At 41.9% G+C, this 10,221-nt stretch overlaps 1 long non-coding RNA gene across 1 annotated transcript in view; it reads left to right on the top strand.

Annotated features, from left to right (window-relative positions):
• The first annotated feature begins 4,377 nt into the window (after positions 1 to 4,377).
• The window catches only part of LOC132250147 (uncharacterized), a 12,665-nt gene continuing 6,821 nt past the window's right edge, over positions 4,378 to 10,221 (top strand). The window contains exon 1 of the long non-coding RNA XR_009461747.1: positions 4,378 to 7,442. This is a non-coding gene — a long non-coding RNA (uncharacterized LOC132250147). The remainder of the gene's footprint in view (positions 7,443 to 10,221) is intronic.

The raw sequence follows: 10,221 nt of genomic DNA, 5'->3' as shown, positions 1-10,221 counted from the left end.
CATTCTTCTCCCACCTAGTCTTTGCTTACTGATGTAGAGGGTAGAGAACAAGTAGGGCTCTGGTGTCAGCAGCAGCTGCGTAAGTGAGAGATGGAGCACAGCAGAAACATGCACAGAGACAAATGGCAGGCAGAAAAGCCCTTGAAGCGCACACCCTCATTTCCACCCCTGCCCAAGCTGTGACGACCTGGATCCTGCCTCTTCGTGCTGGGCTGTAGGTTGCTAACCCATGTCATAAAACAACTTAATTGTACCAAGAAGTGCTCTGGTCATTCAGATTTCTCCCTGCCTCCCCTAAAATTAAATTAGTCAGAAATGAAAGACAAATTAAATTCGTAAGTTTCAAATTTTTAAATCCAATTTCATTCTTACGTAGAAGAGCACTTCCCTCCAGCAAAACAGCAAGTGTTCGACAAGTGCATGCATTGCAGTTATGATTAGAATACCTTTACTTTATCTCTAAGTTAACATTGTACATTATGTTTAGAATTGTTCCCAAATCATGTAATTCCACCTTGTTCATTGGAGCCTTGATAAATTAACTGAAGTAATCTGCCCTTTCTTATTATATATAATAGCAGCTAGGATTGTCAGCTATTCCAGAATGTTATACTTGGATGGTTCTAAGATTCAATGAAGATAGTACAGAAAAGTTGGTTTGAAAATATGACTTAAAGGTTAATTAAACTGCTAGCTTAAACTAAGTTTTCAAGTGAGTTATGAGGTCCTTCCCAGTTCTAGATTCCCAGTTGAAAGTAAGCAAAATATTAAGGTTGTGTTGGATCAGTGATAAAATATGCTTATGAGGGGCTTAGACTGCCGCCTTGGATGCTTTATGAACCCATAGATGGGTAGGTTGTTCTGGACTTCAGTTCTTCTGAAATTCATCCTTCCATGATCGGTCCCAATTTTGAAAACTTGAGATATACATATATTTTAATAGCATCACTCCCTTTAAGGGGAAAAATACACTCGTGCATAGAGTGATAGCACCTTACTTACTAATTCACCTTATTTGATGTATTACGAACATTCAGTTCTTCTTGTTTCTTACCTTATCTACCCCAAAATATTGAAACCAACAGTGCCCATATGAACAAAATGATTTAAAGAAACAAAATAAGTTTTGGTGAGCAAACCCTGCCTTCAGTCTAGAACAGTAGTGTTCAGCCTCCAGTCTATGGACTAAATCTGGCCTGCAGAGCCTCGTCTTCCAACCCATGGGATTCCCCAGGGGTCCAGAAACTTGATGGTAGGGAAGCAGTAGGTATGGTAACTGCTGCTTCCCTGCCACCACATTTCTGGGCGGGTGGGGAGCCTTGTGGGCCATATAATGACCCATGCCCTTAATTGTGCTGGCATGGCTACATCAGGGTGTGCAGGGTTGGACTGGTGCACTGGCTTGCATCCAGGACCCAGCCCCACATGGGATCCAGCTTGCAGACTGACCCTATGCCACTCATCTTGTCTGTGGGGCTGGAAGATTGGGCACTACTGGTCTACATATAACTTTTAACATTTGCTAAGCAGCAGACAGCTTCCCTACAGCCAGGCTGCTTGCCATAAGCATATAAGTCAGAGGGAGAGAAAAAAAAGGTAGATTAAACAAGCTACAATGCTAACAAGCATATTCTGTATCTTGTACAGCTTGCTCATTTGTCAGTAATAAAATATGCTCACCCACCTATAGAAGTCAGAAGTGGTCTAATGTGGTCAGCTTTTCTGCCCCTAGCACTTCCATTTTTCTAACCATTTCTTTTCTTTTAGAACTTAAGGCATGCATACACATTTATGGGACCCCATCTATAATCGTGCATCTTACTTTAACCTGCGTGATCTTAGATTGGGTTCCTGCTCGGCCTGTGCGAAGTGGCTAGTATTCGCTTTGGATTCAGGGGACAGTAATTCAATTCAGTGGTTCGAATCACTGTCCCGATTCGATTCGGCCAAATCTGTTTGAAGATTCGTCTGCTGCCAAATCTCTGAATCAGCCAGGCCAGGCCCATCCCCCACACCTCACCCAGCCCAGCAATGGCTGCCCCAGTTCCTGGCACTTATTTAAAAAAAAAAAAAAAAAAAGCACTGACTCAGTGGGTGCTGCCAGGTGGGGGTGATCCCTGCTGCCCCCCACTACCCTATGCTGCATGGGGACTCTGCATGAGCCCCCAGCCCCTCCCTTGCTCCCCCAGCCCCTTCATGGGTGCCCTGGCTAGGCTATCTCTGGCCCTTTAAGAGGTCCCCCTCCCCCTGCAAAAAAACCCAGACTCTGCTGTTGCCAGCAGGAGACAATTCCCCACACCATGTGGGGGGCTCTGCACAAGCCCCCTGAAGCCCCAAGGCTGGTGCAGGAGTGAAGAGTCCTGGGTTTTTTTCTCAAAGGGCTGGAGCTGGCTGGGGGAGCAGAGGGGGTTGGGGGCTCATAGCAGAGCCCCCCATGCAGTGGGGGGCAGTGGAGATTGCCCCCTGCCTGGCAGCACCTGGTGAGCATGGGCTTTTTTTTAAAGTACCAAGCTGGGGCAGGCGTTGGGGGAGCAGGTGGGGGCTAGGGGGCTGGCAGGGGTCCCCTCCATGGTCCCCTCCCCCAGCCCTCCTTCCCTCCCCCACCCCTAGTACTTACCAGCTCGGAGTCAGCTGCAGCCACCGGGGACTGCTCAAATCATCAAAGCTTGTCGAATCTTTTCCGAAGATTTGGAGAACTTTGAATCAATTTGGACCTTTAAATCGGTCCCCTGATTTGATTCAGATTCAGACTTGGCCACTGAATCGGGCCAAATCTCCTCCGAATCAAATCATCACCCGAAGCTTTGCACAGCCCTAGTTCCTGCTTGTGCACAGTTCTGCTTCCAGGAATGTGATCTAAATTGGACTATGGGAGGGATAGGTGGGACTGGGGGTGGCTAGCAGGTCTGTGTGGGGATTGGTGGGTGTGCGGGTGAGGGGTTGTCTAGGGGTGGGGGCCAGAGGATTAAAAATAATGGGGGGAGGGGCAGGAAAAAGTGCCACCCAGGTGTTAGGGCAAGCAGCTGGGCTTTCCCTACTTGGGTATATCTGAATTGTAATATATATACCTTTTATCACTTTTTGTGCATTAGCAACTTATCTATTGTCACAACCCAATTAAGTAGTGCCCATGTCACAAGCAAGTAAAAAACCATTCAAAACAGTTTTTCTTCTGCACTAGGTTAACTAAGGGTTAACAATAATGATAGTAACCGCTTTTTTGCTGTGCATATCAAAAAGAAATTTATTGCTGCACCACTAACAGAGATAAAAACTTTTGCCTTCTTTGCTTTACATAAATCATTATAATTGGTCAAAGAAAACAAGGAGTAACCCTATGATAACACCCTAGCAAAGACTGCTAAATAATTGGCGATTCTAATTAAATTTATGACGTGGCGAAAAGCAATTGGCTATTACACAAATAAAACCCGTCTTCACTTCCGTAAAGAACGGGAGATCTCCGCACACATAACCTGGAGACCTCTAAACGTATGCGTCAGAGTAACTGACAATTTAATCACTTGTCAGTTCCCCACGTCTCGACCCAATCTCAGACGTAAATCAATGACCTGCCGGCCCGACCTTTTCTCTGCCCGACCGCCGAACTCTTATACGGACCGACCTACGACCTATAAGCTGTAACTAACCAAGTATTTCTAACCTCCGTCCTTCACCACCTTGATGGCGTGAGTAAATAATCTTGCTTTGCAAACGATAAGCGTCCGCCTAATTAATTCCACTCCAAGCGTCACAAATACCTGCCTGACGGACCCTTAACTGCCCAGGTGAGAGTCAGGGAGAGCTGCTGGCTGGCTGCCCTGGGTCCCGACATCTATCTTTCCTTCTCCAATTCTGGTAGAAGAGTAGTTTCAACCACCTAGATCTGTAGCTACAAAACTATCTCCTGCGATGTCTCTGCCTCTATTCAAGTGAGCAGCATTGTCCCAAAAATGCCATGCTAATATTTATAGGTATTCCCTTTATGATGAAGGCTCTACCAAGGGTGACTTATGCCTTGCTTCAGCACAGCCAAATGATCTTCACACATGCCACGGTACAGGACTCACATATTCTGTCTCCACTTTGAAGTATAAGCACGACTTCAGGCAGTCTGTGACGAGTTCAGAGGTCATGTTAAGGTTCCAAGCCCTATGAAGTGGCTTCCAAAAGACCTCAGAGACTATAAGAATGAAGTTGTTGTACAATGTGTCCTTAAACTCCTATATAATCTTGCCATTGTCATTGCGGTGGGGCGGTGGAGATGCACAATTTGCAGAGATCATCTGTAGTTCAGTTGTTTCCAGGGGCTGAGATTCCTGGTACCATAACATAGCTTTATCCCTGAATGGATTTCTGAAACTGCATCTACAAAAAATTCTTGAGAGAGAGAACCACTTGCTGGATATAAAGCAAAATATAGGTGTCATTCTTGGATCACATTTGTATGTCCCTGTGGGCAGGGAAGTACAAACATGTTGAAAGCTAACTCATTTCATTTTCATGGGAAGAGTTTTTCTGAAATCTCAGAGCACACCTTTTTCTTCATGTTTGCAGCAGTATAGGTTTTTCTGTTTAGACACACTGCTATCTGCAAGTGTTGCTACATGCTATTGAGTATTGATCCAGTAAGTATGGTATCTTATCTACAATGGTGACTAGCATTAGCAGCCTTAGAAGTATGTGCAAAAAGATGAACAGATAAAGCCTAATAGATAAAGATGGCACTCATAGGGGAAGGCTGCTCAGATTTCTCTTTAGAGGTTGGCTTACAGTTGAGGCCCAAGAAATAATCGAGAGTTCAATTATCTTTCATGTGAATGGGAAATAATGTTCTCATTCCCAAATGTTCTTTTGCTTTTCAAGACTACTCACACAGGAAAATGGAGAGTTGGGCTTACCCTTCTTCACTGATCCAGAAATGCTCTAGTAATTTGGTTAATAGCCAATGACCCTACGTCACTCTTGCAAAAAGTGCCATATCTCTCAAAAGCAGGACTTTACCTAGTTTGAGATCACTTACTAACTATTAAAGTTAATGGTCTGAACATTAGAAGAGATGTGTAATTTGGCATGGAATCTCCAATAGTGCCTGAAGCATTGTGGTATTTGAACAATGCAACCAAGAAAACTCATTAACGTGGGCAAATTTTATGTTTCAGGTGAAACAAATGAAAATCAGCTTGCATAGGGACTTGCTTTGTACAATTCTCAGCACAATATGGGGAAATTGCGGGTGTCAAATGTATGGCCTACAGGTTGGATCCAAATAAATAGGGAGGAGATATCTGGGAAGAAGTGCTGTGTGGTGAGGCCCAGAGAGAAGGCAGCTGTGTTACAAGATAATTGTTATGGATAGGTGGTGGACCTCTTTTACCCCATTGACTTCCACGGCCTTTCAAAGTGCTAAGAGTTCAGGTAAAAGGAGGTGTACGTAAGTGCCATATTGGCTCAGATCAGTGGTCCATTTAGGTCAACATCCTGCCCCTAAAGGTGGTAAATTGTAGTTGTTTTAGAAGGAGAGTATAGGACTGGGGCATATCTTAAGTGATCCATCCCCTGGGCTACGTTCCGTGCCATCAACCATCCTCTGTTTAGGAATGTTGGGATACATCTCTTGAAGTGAGTATGAGATGGAAACGTCGCTGATGTTGGTAGCCCCTCTTCACCCAGTTGCCAAAATCTTCCATTGCCTACAAGAGTGAAGTACCTTGCATGTCTCCAGCTTTTGACTGCTCAAAACAAAAAGTCAAACAGCAGGGCTGGCAGTGTTTGGTGGGATTGTTTTTTTTCTGTTGTTTTAAACATCTGCTTTTAATACTTGGCATGTTCACTAAGTTGTTCTTCAAACACAATTGGAAGCTCAAATATGCATCTTCAAAGAGAGGAGAAACACTTAAAAATTTTAGGCCCTGCAATAAATTACTGGCAGCTGCTATTTTTATGTCATGAAAATAAAAATGTGGAAAATATGGGACTTCACATGTGGAAGCTATCAGTCTAAATAGTATTTCAAACTTTTTAAAATAGGCAAACTTGACTGCACGTTCTTTTTGGAGAGTCATAAATACTTCCTTTGCTTGCATTCAAATCCTCTCATTGTCTATTTCTTGTTCTTGTTTTAAGTTAGTTTGGGCAGTAGACCTGGGTTGTTGATAGGTTAAAATAGCCCATTCTCCTTTAACTGCAGTGGCTAGTGAGTAATATAATAAAATTATAAGTGCAAGTACTATATCCTAACTCTGACATGCTCCTCTTCTTCCAACATCCCCCCCCCCATACACATACATGCATATACACAGCATCCACTTTTTTTTTTAATTATAGCCTAAGTCATTGCAAGAACTGGACTGTAAAATTTTAGATGGGTGTGTAGAGTGGAGATGTTTTATCATCATTTTCTGGTTATAGTATAATTCATGATGAGTAAAATGCCTACAGAATGCATTTCTCTTGAAATGGGATAGGATGTCATTTACAGCTCTAACATCAAGATGGTAAGTAAGGCTTGTCTAGCAAGTTAAAGCATTAGAGGAAAAAGTTCCCGTTTACTACTCTGCTTCTAACTCAGTGCAGTTTTGGGCAAATAACTTCATTCTGCTCTGTATGAAATAGTTAAATGCTACCTACCTCAGAGCTGTGCTGTGAGGTGTTTTTAGTTAACATTTGTCAGATGTTTTGTGATCTTCTGAATGGAAGATGTTAAGAGAAATGTAAAGTGGTGGTTCATTCTATTATAAAGCTACTAACTTTACAATCCCATAGCTCAGTGTCAGTTCTGTTTTTATTCCAGCAAGAGAGGCTGGGATCTACCCTAGATTGGCAGTAATGCATTGCAAGAAATCAATTTTATTTTTATCTAGAATAGTCTTATGAATGATTAATCCTCAGCAGTACCCTGACATTACTTTGTAACACTCTGCAGTTTGTTCATTTATAGGCATCCTTCCTAGTATGTAAGAATGTTCTAAAAGAGAATATAATAGAAACGTAAGTGCCATTTATCAGTGACTTCAGATTTCTCCTGATATTGCAAATGTTTAGCAAGAGATGTCTATCTTAGGTTGTTGGGAATTGGATTGATGTTTATTAAAATATATAAAGCTCCATACCAGATGTCTTTAGGTCTGTGCATAACATATAAACACAAATGAACTCCAAACATTGGTTAAACAAAAGAATATTTTACCTTGTGATCAAAGAAATGTAATAAAAAATAGTTTCCCCTGCTTTATCTTAGCCATTGGCCAGAGGAACATATATGAGATTTTAACTATGACCTGAAGGTCAGAAAACCACTGCAGAGGATAAAGCGAGCAACTTCCAAAATCAAGGATCCTCCACTGATGGTGTCCCACCATTACCAGTGACCTAGAGATGGAGCCTGTAACCTGAAATGTATTAACTGATCTCAGGTGACACTGCAGGACATGGGACAAAAGGTAGGCTTCTTTCAAGTTCAGATATTCTAAAGAGGGCCTTAGAGTTCAAGGGAGTTACCATGAGTTACACGTGAAAGTCACTAGGCTTTGCAACTTCCCCATAGCAGCACTAAACAAGCTTCTAAAATGGTGTTTTTTGTGCAGCAGGAATTTCTGAGTGGTAACGTGTAGCCCCACGTAGAATGCCTTGCAATAGTCCTGCCTCAAATGTACAGCAGTTAACTAAGAAAATACTGACCAGATGAAAGTGCTGCAAGGTGGATACAAACTTATTAGATCACCATATTCTGTCTTGTGGGTATTGACCCACCCGAGTGCCTTGAAATCCTTTTAAGGGTACTGCAGAGTGCCACACAATGTTATTGCTGTTGGGTATGCAAACTTGATTTACAAGATTAAACCCAGAGATTTCAAGTCTAAAAATATGCTTACCTGTTGTGGTCTGAATTCTTTGTTTAAAAAAAAAAAAAATAGAACAGTTTTTCTGTAGTCAAAAATCAAGTGAAAACTAAGAGCTGACATTTCTGAAAGGGACCTTGAGCCTGAAATGGTTGAGAAGTACTGGCGTAGAATGTGTTCTAGATAGAAGAATGGATACAGTAAGTGGGATAGCATGTGGAAAACTGGTAGAAAATGCAGACTTATGAACCAGCGTTTTGATGCCAATTACCATGTTACTGAAAACACTCAGAGCTGGAAAATCATTCCCTTGCCTGGAAAATAAAGGGTATTATTAACAAACTGAAACACTTGATGAATTTAAAAGCCTTGTTCGCTCTGAGTAACTAGCCTGTATCCCCTCTCAGCATTTTATTTTGAAAAATATTCAAGGTACAATTAGGTATAACAAGAAATGACATGGATACACATAAATCTCTATGGTAAGAAATTGGCCGGAGTATCTCCCCAAAACCATTCTAGTTTAGAGGAAATCTCTAATATTCATTACAAGATATTAGTAACTTTTGCTTTTGCAGTCTGACTTCAAGAATTAAGTAGTATTAAGGAAGTAGTATTGATGATTGCTGTTGTAGACATCCTAAGGGCAGGCATATACCAAAATACACCAGTGATGTGATAAAAGTATGAACTCAGCAATGAAACAAACAAAATGTCTAATGTTATAATAATATTGCCCTGATCAAAGAATCCCTGTTGCTCCACAGTCATTTAGTAGCATCATTCTGCAGTTCAATCCTGTTGTCCTCCAATGAGCACAATACATTGTTACTATTGTTAGGGACCTACCTAAATTGCAGTTTCAGCAATTGCACAGAAAACACAAAAACAGCTTTGTCAGCAATTGCCAGGAAATCTGTCATTGGCTGCAATTTCCTGCGAAATCAAATTAAAAAAAAAAAAAATGTAGTAGCAGACTAAGTGAAGGCACCTTCTGCCAACCAGCTGCTAGGGGCAGGGCAAAAAAAGCAGTAGTAATGTAGACTGAGTGAAGGCGCCCCCTGCCAGTCATTGGTGGGAGTGGGACCACCATGAAATGCCCACAAAATCAGCTCTGCATACCACTAGAGGGCCATGAAAAACCTGTTGTCTTGCTGTGGCAGGTAGGTCCTTAACTATTATGTGCTGCTCTTGTATAATGACCAATGTCCTCAGGTTTTTTGGTGATGCAAGGATTGTGGTAACTCTATCTCCACCTGATGCAGAAGGAAGGGAGGTGACATTTCAGTTAAGTTTAGTGAATTATATGGATTCTTCTCTCAAACCTACCAGGGTGGTGAGAGATGTAGGCCCTGATGGTGGCTCCTCCTCATGCTACATTTCTCCAGGAAAGGTCTCCTTTTTGACTAACCCCATGCTCCTAACCAAGGTTTTCACAGAATTTCACCTTTTATTCAGCAGGTTTGCCTACTGGGCTCTTTCCCAAAACCTTGCTTCTAGGGAGTGAGGCATCACCACACATACTGAATCTCTAAGGGTAACTTTGCCATTTTTCTTGCCCAGGACTAAACCTTGTCAGAAGTCCCTATAGCTACACATTGCCAAATTCTGGAAAGATGTGCTGACCCCCTTAACCTACTCAATAAGGAATCTAGAACCATTGGTGAAGTTATTGATTAGTGATGGCATACCTAAGTAGGCCATTAATGTCTTGCCACCTACCACCTTAAATTGAAATGGTAATTGCATTATGCTCAAATAGTAAAGCACCTGACTGTTGCCATTCTAGCTGACATCTGCTTGGCTGACCTTTTAATCCAGTGTCTCAGATTTCAGTCTAGGTATAAAGCAGTGACTCCTCTTCCCCACCCCCACCCCAAGAATGCAAACCTGCTCCTATGGTCCTTATATCGTTACCTTCCTTTATAGATCACAATCTCCTCGCACAAATCCTGCCCTGTCAGTTTCCTTGCTCTAGAGCTGAAACACTTTTGCTGACAACCATTATAGTTTTACAGAAATAATGGATGTGCTCATTGCTGCACACACACAGAAAAGGAAGGTAAAGAACAGAATGTTAACCTCTGTTTTTGTTGATACAAATCAGTCAGAAAAACCTATGGAAGCTTGTCAAATTTGGCTGTTCTGACCCATTCATTGCAATGATTAGACAATTTCATGATGGGGTGATGGAAGATGGGAAAATATCTAGTTTCTAGTAACAAATTGTGTTTTAAATGAGACCAAGTTCCGTTGGTTACACTATTTAGTGCTTTACTTGCTGCTACTAGTTGATTTCTTTGATCTTGATTATAGGATCACTTGATCACTGTAGATTAAGAATTGATGGAAATTGATTATATCAGTTTAGGATCAAAAG

The sequence above is a fragment of the Alligator mississippiensis genome, chromosome 4, assembly GCF_030867095.1.
Source record: "Alligator mississippiensis isolate rAllMis1 chromosome 4, rAllMis1, whole genome shotgun sequence".
In the NCBI taxonomy this organism is placed as follows: Eukaryota; Metazoa; Chordata; order Crocodylia; family Alligatoridae; genus Alligator; species Alligator mississippiensis.
The sequence above is the reverse complement of the archived record's forward strand: the minus strand, read 5'-3'. Positions and strand labels throughout refer to the sequence as shown.